Source organism: Trachinotus anak, unplaced genomic scaffold (assembly GCF_046630095.1).
Source record: "Trachinotus anak isolate AG129_WGS33_773 ecotype Australia unplaced genomic scaffold, CSIRO_AGI_Tana_v1 ptg000019l, whole genome shotgun sequence".
Taxonomy (NCBI): domain Eukaryota; kingdom Metazoa; phylum Chordata; class Actinopteri; order Carangiformes; family Carangidae; genus Trachinotus; species Trachinotus anak.
The window spans coordinates 23,013,706-23,027,434 of NW_027273870.1; positions in this window are offsets into that span (position 1 = coordinate 23,013,706).

Sequence of the window (13,729 nt, forward strand, 5' to 3'; positions counted from 1 at the left end):
CGACCTGTAGACTAAGGACACTCTGTTAATAAAAAGCACTTTATGTACAATTTCCAGGGAATGATATGTATGAGTTTTAATTATAATAAATTTGCAATCAAATTGCAATAAAGAAACTTTGTTCCGTATCAGGTATTTTAAAGATTTTCGATAAGGAAGACTCATTAGCTTGTGCATTTTTGTGTATAATGTCATATTCAGGCAGGACATCTTACTTTATAGGGGAGTGACTAAAAATAAAGGCAGTTTTTGTGGTCAAGACAATAATAAGTCAACAAGAAATGTTGTGTAAAAATTAGTTGTTTTATTGCCCAGACAGAACCAAGACTTTACTGCTGCATTCTCCACAGAATTTCAAAACTGAAGTGCCTCTTTAAAATTTAGGATGGAATGGTATTTTGGTTTCAGTGGAATTTTTTTCACATTAACCATCATTTACCATCACTTTTGAATGCTTGAATCTAAGAAACACTTGCACTGAATTTTACACTGCTTAGCTTGGCTTCAGAAAAATCCCAGTGTGGATGAGCTGTCTCCACAGATTGGTTACAGTAATGGAATCAATTTATCAGTTCTTCAATGTTGCCACAAAGCAATGCCACATCTAAAGATCTTGTCAAGTTCAACCCCACTGATGCTCACAAATCTCTGCCTCAGAATCGCTGCCCAGATATTAGATGTGTTCAGTTATTCAAATATGAAATGTGAAAGGATTAAGTGAAACAAAACGGCAATTTAGCATGGCTATCAGGCCACCAGTGTTCATCAGCAGACGCAAATGTTTTTCAACAACCCTAATCCTTGTTTGCTTACTAATGGACCATAAAATAACTCATTATCCAGCACCATTGCATTTTCCTTCTCTAGTATTTACTGTAAGAGGAGGCTTTGGAGACTTGACATCATTTTGCTGCCTGGAATAGTGACCTGAACATCTAAGAAGTTTGCTTCTCCAAGAAAAGTAAAGAAATACAGAGTGATCCAACAAGGCTCCACTTGGTCTGCTGCTAATCCAAATGGGTTGCCCTCAGGGAACATATGAGCTGAGGAAGCTGAGGAGCTAAAGTCTTTATCAGATAGTTTCATGAAAGACAATAAACAGTCAGGTCCTGAACCAAACCAGCCAAGTGTGCCATGTAGTCACTGATAGGTGCGTAATTATTTGTTGACTCAGTTCAGTCTCTCCTCTGCACCTCAGTGGGTTTTGAAAAGCTCCACACTCTTCAGTGTTTGTGATTTCAGCAGGTCTTTGGCCTCGGGATCATGGCGTTGGAAGAGATCTCTCACCATATCAGGTGATCTGACCAAACAAGCTTCTGTGTCTCAGTGCATAGCTCCACAGTCCCCGCAACTCGTGTCAAGAGCTGTTCTGTGGATCTTTATCAAATACTGCCTGTCACTCAGTCAGGCAGCTAAATGTGCTGAGAGGGGTCAGGAGGTCTCAAGTACAATAGGATTTTTACAATAAGGTTTTTGGATTGGCTGAAACAATTATGATCAGAGGTTAGAGGTGGGCTCACAAACCGCCCCCAGAACAAGAAGGAAAGATTATCATCTGATAGTCCCGTCCGATAGTCACTTGGAAGAGGAGGCATGGTGACAAATAAAACACAGCTGTGTTCCTATCCTGGCTTGGATTTCATATTTATCTCAATTTGCAGTCTACTGAGATATGTACTGGCCTCTAAACAAGTCCTACATTGTGGTTTCTGGCTTGTATCTCAAGGGACTTGAGGCCATATGATGCACTGGAGGAATTTAGCTTCACTTGGCAGACAAAAGGTTGTGGAGTGGGAAGGTGCAACTGGGGTGACAGTTGATTTTATAATAAATTATTGACGGATTGCTTAATTTTCCACTTGGCTAAAAATGTGACGATATACAGAATGTTAGTAGACCTATTTTTGTGTTTACTGTGTGTAATGTCACACATACATTTGTCTTTAAGTAAACTGGAAGTTTTCAACTAGGTAGAAAAGTGTAAAACGTCATGTTGTTTGGTACCAGAGGTACAGTGCAGGTAAGTCTTACATCTAACTAACAAAGAAATGAGAATGAAAAAGAAAAACTTGTGTGATTAATACAGATTTGAAGCATGATATTTCCAATACAAATTCTACCTGTTGCAGTAAAGTTACAACAAGACTTCTTAAGGTCTCTCACATAAAAGATGGTTTAGATTATAGACGGAACACAGATTGAAATAAATGAAAACAGTATAATCAGCTCATTCCAGTGTAAGCAACTGACTTTCTGTCTTCACGGGGCATTTTACCTTTATATATCGTTCTTTTTATGTTTTAAAAACTACATGTATGTTCAGTTAAACAATCCCTTTGCCTCAAGTCAAAGTCTCAGCTTCCTTCCAAATACCTCTTGAGCGCTTGACTTCACCAAAGTCAAACATCACCATGAAGCAGAGCTGAGTATCAAACCTCAGTACATTTCTGGGAAGCACCAAGTGTTTGAAAGTACTGAGAGCTGACATCAGTGTCTTGTCAGATTCATAACGATGTTTACTCATTCTTTGATCAGACAGTTCCGGATTTCAATCAAAATCTTCCCAATTTTGGATTGTTTTATGTAGACAAACGCCATGCATGGAGTTGAAGCACTTGACATTTAAGAATTTTTGTTTCTTTTGTTGAATAAAAACAGGCTTTTGTATGAATGAGACGAAGAGTCAACCATGCTAGCAGCTCTGAGGCAGTTCTTTGAGCTAAATGCTAAGGTCAGTAAGCTAACTGTTTTAGCAGATCTAAAGTTGACCTTTTTAACTATCTTAGTTTAGTATTTTAGGGCGCTGATTTTTGCTAACAAGAAAATGTTTTCCCCTGTGAGAAAAAAAACTTCTTAATTTGTTTGAGTGCAACTTTAGCCCAGCGACTCGGCAGCGTTTCAAGCGCAGTACGACACAGATCACTATCAGCTTTATGAGATTTAAACCAAACTTTCTATAAAATGATCAGCACAGTTTCAGGACTTATCAGTGTAGGATATGTGGCTGCAGGTGAATTATGTCCGCACTGATGAAGCTTTCACTGAATGCTGATAAGTTTTTAATTTAGAGGCGTGCTAGAACATGTTTATGGTATAACAGCAGGATTTTGGCAAAAACATAAATCATCATCTTCAGTGTCATAAATCACCACTGGGCCCTTTGACTCCAGACAATCAACACATGTGCAGAGTCTAGATAGTTTTCCATAAACCTTTAAGTTCATTTACGCTGTGATGCTGAAAGATTGTGTAAACATTGTCACACAGAGAGCATGCTTCATGCTTCATTCACAAGCTGGAAACAGTCCAAATGTTTTCTGTTTTCTCGCTTCCACCTTTTCATCCAACGCAAAATAAAAGTGGGCACACTTGACAGCAGAAGCATTTAGCCTTTTTAGCCCATTTAACATTTATTTATAATACAGCAATTTTTCCCACAGACATTTACAATCTTAACAAAGAGATAATAATGCAGTTTACATAAAGAATTAATCGCAGAACAGGAAGAAGTAAACCGTGCTCAGTGACCAACTTACCTCTGTTTTTATCAGAACCATGTGCAACATCCTTTCTATGCTTTTCAGATGTTTGACAAGTGTGTGGGACGATATATGCCAGAGTGCGTTGCTGCGCCTGTTCATGATGGAAATTAATACAGACGTGATGTGGGATAGCTGAGCAGAGCTGGAAACAAGAGTTTGAAGTGGGGATGGTAACATGCGGTGTGTAGAAAATGGCTTGTTGCTTGGTAGATTTTTTCCAGACTCCTATCAAGACTTGTGTTTTTTTCCTATATCTATCTAACTAAAGACTTTTGATTCCAAAACAATACATCCATTTCTGGAACACATCCACACCTCTTAAACCTATCAAATCCAGCTGAGAACTATATTATAATGGACTACAATTAACAACATTCGGATACTTTGTAAATTTGCTAAGTACTGTGCTTGAGTACAACTTTAAGATACTGAGTTTTTCCATTTAATGCAACTTCTACCCCTCTACAATTCAGTGGAAAACACTGCAATTTTTACAGGTATTTGAAAGCTAGTTACTAGTTACTTTGCAGTTTAATATTTTAGCAGCAATCAGTATATAAAGCAGCTAATATTAGTTCAGACGTGACCGACTACAATTTTTAAATGCTGTTTATGCACACATTAATGCATTAATAATAATAAAAAATTAGTGATGTCATACTGTAAGTAAAAGTATACAACAATATGAAAAGGGCTATTCAGCACAATATGTGCTTTTGAATGCAGAACTAAACAGAATTTTGAATGTTCCTTCCATTGTGGTAGTGATACATTAACTTAAATAAAAGACTCTCCTCCATGTGTCTTTAGAATGAAACAGCTCAGAATTGCTCAGATGAAATCCAAAATATATATTCTTTGACCCAGAACCCACCAAACAACTGTGAAGAAACACTCCATCATCTCCTCCTGTCGGTGGGAATGGCAGGTCTTTGTAGCGCCTCCTCGTGGAGGAAGACGGTCCCAGGTTAACGAGGTATCAAAATGTACAGAAACTTCTAAACAACAATAAACAAAACAAATACAAATTTAGCATGGCTTTAGGGGTGGTAATGTTGGCTTGTTGATCAGTTCACCACTTTCTCAACTATGGGATGGATTGCCATAAAATTTGGTACAGACATGTATGGTGCCCAAAGGATGAATCCTAATGAGTTTGGTCATCCTATAAGTTTTCCATCAGCGCCACCATGAGGTTGTGGTTTTGAGCAAAATGTCAAAACAACCATTGGATGGATTGTTCTATGTCTTGTTATGTCCAATACTTTGGATTAGGAAACAGATGACTTTCTCATAATTCTAGATTTAGCTCTAAATATCATATGTTAGCTTGCTAAAAGATGTTGAACATGTTCAAGATTATACCTGCTTAACATCAACATGTTAACACTGTCATTGTGAGGATTATTAGGATGCAGACATTAGCACCCAGAACACAGAGCACTGCGCGAGTACAGCATAAGCAAAGGATGTTGCATGTGACAAACAAAAAGAAACAGTACGTGTGTCAAGTGGGTCACTGTTGGGATCCATTGTAAATCTTGTCAGTTCAAGGTGACAACAAAGTTTTCAGAGCCACCTTTTAAGTCTACGGGTGGTTTACTTAAAAAACAGGTTTTCTGTCGAGTATTCCTCACAATATGGACCTTAGCTGGCAGCCCAATAAGTGAGACAAGACTCCCCATTCCCACACACACATACATACACACACACACACAATACACACTCAGGCCTGGAGCCCCTTGAATGAGACCAGTGGGGAGAGGGAAAGGGAGCTTTGTTGGTGGAGGGCAGGAGAAGGAGGGTCAAACAGGCTTTGGATGTATGAAGGAGCCTCAAGCATCACATTTGGGTCCAATCAAATCAGTGATGTTTTTTGGCCACAATATATAAAACAGATGGAGGAGTACGATTCTTTTGTATAAACGCTGTTCAGATTGAAGAAGTAGCTTTCTTTTTCTTTTGAAGGCGATTGATCTTTGCTTAGCAGCTTTCCTTTGTGTTTTCTGAAATGCTGTCTATTCTTCTTCTCAATGTCTCAGACTGAAGCATTTAAATGTCTTATTTCTTCAAGGTGTTGTTTTGTAGTTCTCGCTCTTGGTCTTTGTCCGCAGTGCTGATTATTTTCATGCTTTGACTGTTGCTTGTGTGGCCTTCTTTTGACATTAATAATACTTCAACCTTTGACCTGCCTGTAATGTGAGGTCTAATAGATTGAACCACAGACTTGAGTGTGAATGTCACCTTAAAAGAGTGTCTCTGGACATGCAAAGTTGTCTCACACCCTCAAATGACCTCTAACCTCCCAGGAAAGCAGCAGGGGATGAAGCATGCTCAGGGGGGTTGGGGGCTGTTTTAGCCACAAGGTGAAAACACGAGGGCAGGTGCTCCCTACAGGGGCCTCTGCTCCCAGAATAAGGGGCCTGGTTCTGCTGTGATGGATGCGTCTGGATGAGATGCCAGGCCCCTTTGGGGCAGAGTCCACAGCAGGGGAGGCACCATCTGGGACCAGAATGTCAAGGCTGGCCCAAGGGTGGAGATTTATGCCCCAACCTCAGGTTCAAACGACTGTTTCTGACACAGCGTAGACAAGGTGGCAATGACAGCTTTCCTCCCTTCTAGTCCAAAAAGAGTCCATCCATTTTTGTCTGTGGGGACATCTGAAGGATGACGAGGATCAAACAACTTTAGGGTCAAGTTTTTCCAACCTAAATGTCTCCCCTTTCTTTCACTGGATGTCCCTCAGTGTACCCTGTAGATATTTCTAGTGGAGCTAGCTTTGAGCCTTTGTGTTTGCCTTACTCAAGAAAGGGGAGCTGATGTTATGTACAGCTCAAAAAATGTGCAAAAATAAAGGGATTTTTTTTTTTTATGTCCAACTTCAGCAGCATGCATAAATTAAGGACAGACAGACTGAAACAAACAGACCAAAACTTTTTTCTCCTAGTTTCCCTCAGCCCCCTGAAGAGTTTTTTCCAAACCATTCTACACGCACTTACATACACAATCCAGCCACAGTGACCATGTGGAATAAACACAGATAATGTGTAGCGTGAGTTCATCCACTGACCAGTGAAATCTCAGTGGGTTAGCTCAGGGTAACAAGAATCAGAGGCCCTGGCAGTTTTTTGTCGGACCTATTAGTGCCTCGGCTGCACAGGGAGGTTGGACGGGGAGAGGTATTAAACAATTAGGGCCCTAGACACAGATGTGGAAGACAGAAGGAAAAGCTCAATGTGTGTGTGAGTGCGTGCGTGTGTGTGTGTATGTGTGTTGGGGGTTCCCAGGCCGATGAAAGTAGTTGTGCAGGACTATGCGCTGTGTACCATGTGGAGCTCATTTTATCCCTTCACTTTGAGAATAATCTGCAGTGTAGAAGCATAAAGCATGTGTGCATTTATACTATTTAGTTCTCTGGAATATAAGAGGAATGTGGCTCTGTCTGTGTTTCTTAATGTACCTATAAACAGTGCAAATACATAAAAGAGACGGATATACTGTAGCCGTTATAAACAGAGAAAATGAGTATAGAAATAAGCAGTATAAAACAGACAGCCAAACAAATAGACAGGGCAAGTTAGTATATATACAGGCTCCATATATACAAGACTACTAAAGACCCTGGCAGTCAAAGATGTTATGGGGGAAGAATTTCAGCTCTACAAAGTGAGAATCTACAAAAAGAAAAAAAAAAAGAAAGAAACTGATTTTAAATACAACATTTAGTCATATATGTCATATATCTTGGTTTTAATATTTTTAATCTAACCTTTTGTTAGATTTTGTCACCTTTTGAACCTTTTAGTTAATAAATTGTACATGAGTTTCATACCTGTTAAATTCGCAACATATTGTTTGTAATTTCATTCACTATTCAAGCCACATTTTAATAGATAGTATTGATATGTAGTGTTTTCGTTTTTTAATGTAAAAAAAGGACAGATAATGATTAGCCTACCTTAGCATATAGACTGGAGATAGACAGATTAACCAGTTGTGTTTCATTTAATCTGTGTGTCAACGTTAGCCTTCTGTAAAAGCTGACAGGCCTACCACACCTGGCTGTTATTAGCAAAAACGTAGAGCGCGTACCTCTCCCTACATTACTCTTTGTGTTAAGCAAACATAATACATTGCGTTCAGTCATGCAGGTCATGCTTATAGGTGGACTTTTTTTTCTTTGTATGGAACTAGGCTAGATGTTTGTCCCTGTTTAATCTTTATGCTAAGATAAATTACCTGCTTCTCAGTTCTAGCTCCATACTTAAAACACAGTCGGGAGAGTGGAATCAATCGTCTCATCTAAATCCCAAAATGAATGTGAAAATAACAGTTTTCCTTCACACAAACTGTGTTCGACTCATTAGTTCATACTTAGTGCTGGACTGTTGTGTTGTGATGTTACATCTGTTTTTATTAAGTAATCACAGACTGGGCAGGCTGATCAACATGATTATACAGTATGTAGTTCATGAATATCACATCTTAGGTTTCTATAACACTGAAACACATTTGAACTTAGTTGTAATATTTTGTTTTATGATGTAAGCTGTCTTCTGAATTTTGAAGCAAACTAAATAGTTGGTCCTCAAACCAAAGGAAGAATGACTTTATTAATGATTATGCATTATACATGCACTACAACGACCCTGAAATGATTGTAATATTAAGTTATCTGGATTAAATGCAAGCATATAATGGAGCTTTTTGTTCTAATACTTCTAATAAGCAATGGGATTTTTCATCAGTCTGCTCCCTGGGCAGAGCAACGAACACCAAAATTTTGAGGCAAACAAAACAGCCTGATTATCTTGACACTGAGCAAGTCTGTCACTTCCTGCTCACTATTTCATTTGTAATAGCAGCTTTAAAATCCAGACATCATGCATGGACTGGATTCGAATAAACGTTATATTTAAGCTTGTATACAGTGGATATGTCATCTGATAGGGCATACGTAACTTCTGGCAGTATGAGGCAGAGGCAGGGCGATGTTTTGGTTGGAACGCTATAAGTCGATATTGTGCCATCACCATCGTTTAATCAGGACTGTCAAGCAAAGATTTGTAGAATATTTAATTAAGCGCTAAAGAGAAAGATAAGCATGGCCATGTTTACTTTCTGGTCATGTGCAAAAGTGCCCTTGTGGTGGAGTGATGTTTTATCCCTGTTGGACAAATACTACCAGAATTTCAAATGATGCAGCTGAAGCACTTTGGAGGAGGTCATTTGTTGGATGTTTGAGGTTGGAGAAGCCCTCTGCGTTAAAGGGGGAGCCATCATTTAGTTAATGTGAGGCCAGTTTTTAAGTGTGTGTGTGTGTGTGCAGTGATTTGAGTTCAGGATAACTCTGGGTCTTTTCCTCCTCCTCTCAGCAGGACTCTGCAGGTTTAATGTGCACCGCCTCAGGCTTGTTCCATCCGCCTCTGCACACCATTAGACTGAAACACACACATATACACAAGGTAGTGACGCTACTGTTACTCAGTGTTAACACGCTCTTCTCTTCTGGGAGTGTATTTACGAATAATAAAGGGTTTGGTGATTCCCTCTGACTGCATTTTGGCTGCTTTCCTCCGTTGCCACCATAGAAGAATTCAGCATGTGGGGTTTTAATGTTTCCCTCTTCATATGAAAACAACAGGAAAGCAATGATGACATGTTGGTGGGTTCACTAGACTAAAGTTACTGGTTGGCACTTTTACAAAAGCATTTACTTCTATGGAGGACAACATGTCTACTTTTGGAAACTGGCTATAAAATAAAGTTTACAGCCTAGTGAAATAAGATTGCCAGACATCATATACCAGTATGAAAAGATGAAATACAGATGCACGGTTTTAGCAGGAGAATGAATAAATAGGTCAAGAAGCAGCATGCTCCTGTGTGGAGGACAGCATCTTCTACTTGTGTTGGTTGCTAATGACAAACATAAACAGATAACTGTGCTGGTGATAAATGGAGGCAGTGTATTTTGCCATATTTCAGCTAAGATACGAGTGTTTGGAACATAATGTCAGACAAACAGAGAGCAGAGGAGTGGATTAAGCTGCAGCAGCGGTTTGAGTATTTACATGGACTTTTTTCACCATGAAACCGTGCTGCGTTTGAAAGCCATTGTAACTCTGGTAGAGGAAAAGCAAGCTACAAACTTAGGGAGAGAGTTTTAGGTACTCAAAAGATTTTAAGTGGAGTATTGCTTTAAGGTTATCAATCCTATTCAGAGCCTCGAGGGACTCTCTGGACAGAGGCCATTTGTATGTTGTTCCAAGCTAAACCATCACAGAGGTTGCAGCCACTCAGATGGTAAGCATTCTTCATAGTATGTGTAATACCAAAAATACACTACTATAAAATATGTCTGTGATAAGGTGTATGAGAGCAAAACCACATGTACTTTAAAGGAGTTGTTTGTAAGTTTTGCTATTGATACACAGCCAATGTTAGCATTAACAGCTGTTTACTTACTAGTCTTGCCCGTCTCATCACTTTCCAGTAGTGACTAACTTTAGCCTCCAATCTGTCCTGAAGATGTAGCGCTGCTCAGAGGGCGTATAAAGACAATGATGGCTGAAGCTCTTGTCAAGCGACAATCACTACCACCCGCTCCCAGCAAGGAACCATATGCGGTGGGAGAGATTTACAACTTACAAATAGCCCATTAAAAACAGGAGACGAGTAAAAAAAAAAATTCTATTAAATATGCTGATGAAAATGTTCCTGTTTAGTTTAAGCCTTGTTGTTACACTGTTTCCTGAGTCTGTTTTAGGGCACTGAAAACTGACAGAGAGATGGATTACGCTATGGGTACCTTAAGGTACTTTTAATGTGGATCTGGATATAGGCATCATTTAAAATTGTGTATGTACATGAGTGTTATAGATACAAAATGATTCTTTCCCTTCCCCCTACTATAACTTTCTTGTCTGTTGTGTATGTATCCTGTTGATATCTTGATTTTGTATTGATTTATTTTCATGTGACATATTTTATTTTCAGGACTATATATATTTGGATCATGGGAATTACAGAAGTGCTGAACAACATTTCCCATGTATATTTGCACGATTCATAAAAGGTGTGCTTATAAATGTTTTGATTTTCTAATATTTTTAAGAGAATATTTGGTGTGTGCAAAACCTCCTTTGCTTCATATTTGCTACTCAGGATCAAGCAGTGAAATCAAATATTAACAATAGATAAACATTTAAAACACAATAAATTTCATAAGCTGTTTTTCCTTCTGCTCTTATCTAGATGACTTGCATTCCACAGCACTTTCAAATTTCCTAGAAAATGATGAAGTGCGTACTCAGCATACTCCTGCATGTGTGTAGTTTTTGGCAGGACAGGGGTATCTGGATAAAATTACCCTAAATTACATTTACTTAAGTTAAATGGAGTTATAAGTCTTTAGTGTTTTCTGACATTTTAAAGTGTCAGAACAAAAAAAAATATATCACCTATGTTTGAAAAATGACAAATGATTATGTTGGAGATCTGTTTTCTGTACCTTGCAGGTTTATATGTTTATAGGAGATAATTATATTTTGATGGCTTTGCCCCATTCTTGAAACTGTAGAAAGCAGCTATGAGTCAAATCCTGTTTCACGGTTCAGAGTGCCTGTTTTGAAGTTTAAGGGTTGAATCGGTGAGCAGAGGTTGTTCAGAGTTTGGGCTGAACTTGGTGTAAAGTCACACACACACTTCTCAACTACACAAAATGTGTCCTTGTTGTGGTGTCAAAACTGTGAATGAATACCAAACCTTTATTTACACTTGAGCCTGCGTCTGGTATTCCAGAGGTCACTGTGGGTCACTTGCTAGGCTGCTGCAACCATCGCTAAAATTAAGAGGGGTGCATTTTCTTTTTTCTTTTTTGTAACCCCCAAATTCCTGGGATGAAGGTATGTGAGATTATATTTCACAACACAAACTGTCAAAAGACAAATGATCCATGACTTCTGCCAGAGTGGTAATTTGTTCATGTCATGGAGAATGTGTCTTTGTAGGATGTAAAAAAAAAAAACGAAAAAGAAAAGCACTCAAACACATATTGGATTGTCTCTCCTTATTTGTTATTTATAAGTTAAAAAACAAATTAACTAGTTCACTAATAACAAATCACCACATTAAAAAACATGTTAGTAAACCAAGTCGATCTCATCAAATTCCAGCACAATAGTTTAAAAATACAATATTATCAGCTGTTCTTGCAGACTGCAACCAGGGCCCATATTTATCAAATTCTTCTGAGAATACTCTAAAGAGCAAATATATGTTTCAAACAACTTTCTCTGACCAACAGTAACCCTTAAGAGTACATTTAAGTGATGAGATGATGGAGCAGGAATAGCTGGATTCACCCTACATCTCCTATATTGCTGATTTTGTATGCTAAAACTATATGTAATTGAAATGTTTTTTTAAAGTTCACTGTATTTGTACAAAATCCTTCATATGTCCAGCAACATTTAATAATATATTCATAAATACACATTGACAGTCGCAGACAGTGATGCAACTGCAAACAAAATCAGCGCCAACTTTATTATTTGTGCTCTTTGTTCTTTGTTTGTAGGAGAAACTGTGCTATCTGAATTCTACATATTGCTTCGACAAGTAATTTGTCATCACTGATGATATTTTATACAGTCACTGTGTTTATTGATATTATTTTATATGGAAATCATCTAAAATCTATTAACCAACTCAAGTTACCACTGTAAAGTTAAGAAAGAAAACTTCCCTCACTAAAATCAAGGTATTTTTTAAGCTGTTAAAATTTTTTTGTTTCTGATTTTCATCCATAAACGATTCATTAAACGTTCATTTAGTCAGTTAGGGGGGAATAAGCCTAGCAACATCCCTTTTGTAAAGAATGTGTGAAGATGGCGAGGGCCAGGACTGTTGGTTGCCCCCTCTCCATATGGGGTGGAGATCAGGTACAGGTCAGAAAACACTTTTCTGACTGCAGAGCTGCTTGTACTTTGGTCTAAGTAGTAAAATATCCCCAGGAGCCCTTCACAGAGTGAGTCTTCCAGCTTCAGTATTGGTCAGGGGTCAAAGAGCAGGGCCCTACTGGAGGATCTGCTTGTCACACTGACCCATGGACATCCTGTGAGTATAAACCTGCCTGTGCTTTATGGCATATGTTCCTGTTTTTAAGCAATAAGTTGGTCCCACAGAAAATATGAAGCAACAGCCAAAACCAGTTAACTTAGCTTAGCACAAAAACAGTATATGAGGGAAACAGCTAGCCTTTGTCCGAAGGTAACAAAAAAGTAACTGCCTCCAACCAAGGACTACCAGCACGTATCCACCTGTGAAAATGCAAATTCAAGTTTTTACAATCATGTTCCTTTAGAGAGGAAACAAAGGAGATATGACATGTTTACTAGTGACCTTTAGAAGGCAGATTTTCTAACCTCTGGACATAGCTGGAATAGCTGTTTCCCAGTTTCTAATCTTTACGCCAAGCTAAGCTAAGCTAAGCTAACCAGTTGCAGGCTGTAAGCCTTAAAATTATCATACAAACATAAGAGTGGTATCAGTCTACTCGTTTTACTCTTGCCATATTTCCCAAAATGTCAAATTATTGCTTTAAATCACTCATAACTGACTGATCAGTTAACACGACAGACTCTGTTTCTAACATTTATTCATATAGGTATTTCTAACAATATATAGGTACATTTCTAATATGCACAGTTATGCCATAGTCTGGTAGAGTCACCTATGTATCCCACAACTGCTCTGAAACCCCATACTGAGTCAATTAGACCTGTACAATCCGAACATCAATTACGCCAAGTGGGGACAATCTATATGACTCCAGAGCTTCTAATGGGATTAATTCCTCTTGGATGGGATAAATTCTTTCGCAAATGTCAATGTAGAACGAGTGATTGAAGTTAACAAGCTCATTAGTGCACTTCAGCACAATGTTCAGAGCTGTATGGCTGACTCTCAGTTGGCAGCCAAGGGGCCGTGGCAGATTAAGTAGAAACTATTGGTTCTAACAGTGAAGTCTTGTGGTTATTTTTTGTATGGTCCTCTAAATAATCCTTATTTTAACAGGCAAGTTAACACTATATTTGTAAAGGTGTGACAGCCCATCTTTACAAAATCCAATCAAAGTATTTTGTTTTAAAAGTCTAACATACACTCAAAGCTGCAGTGATTCC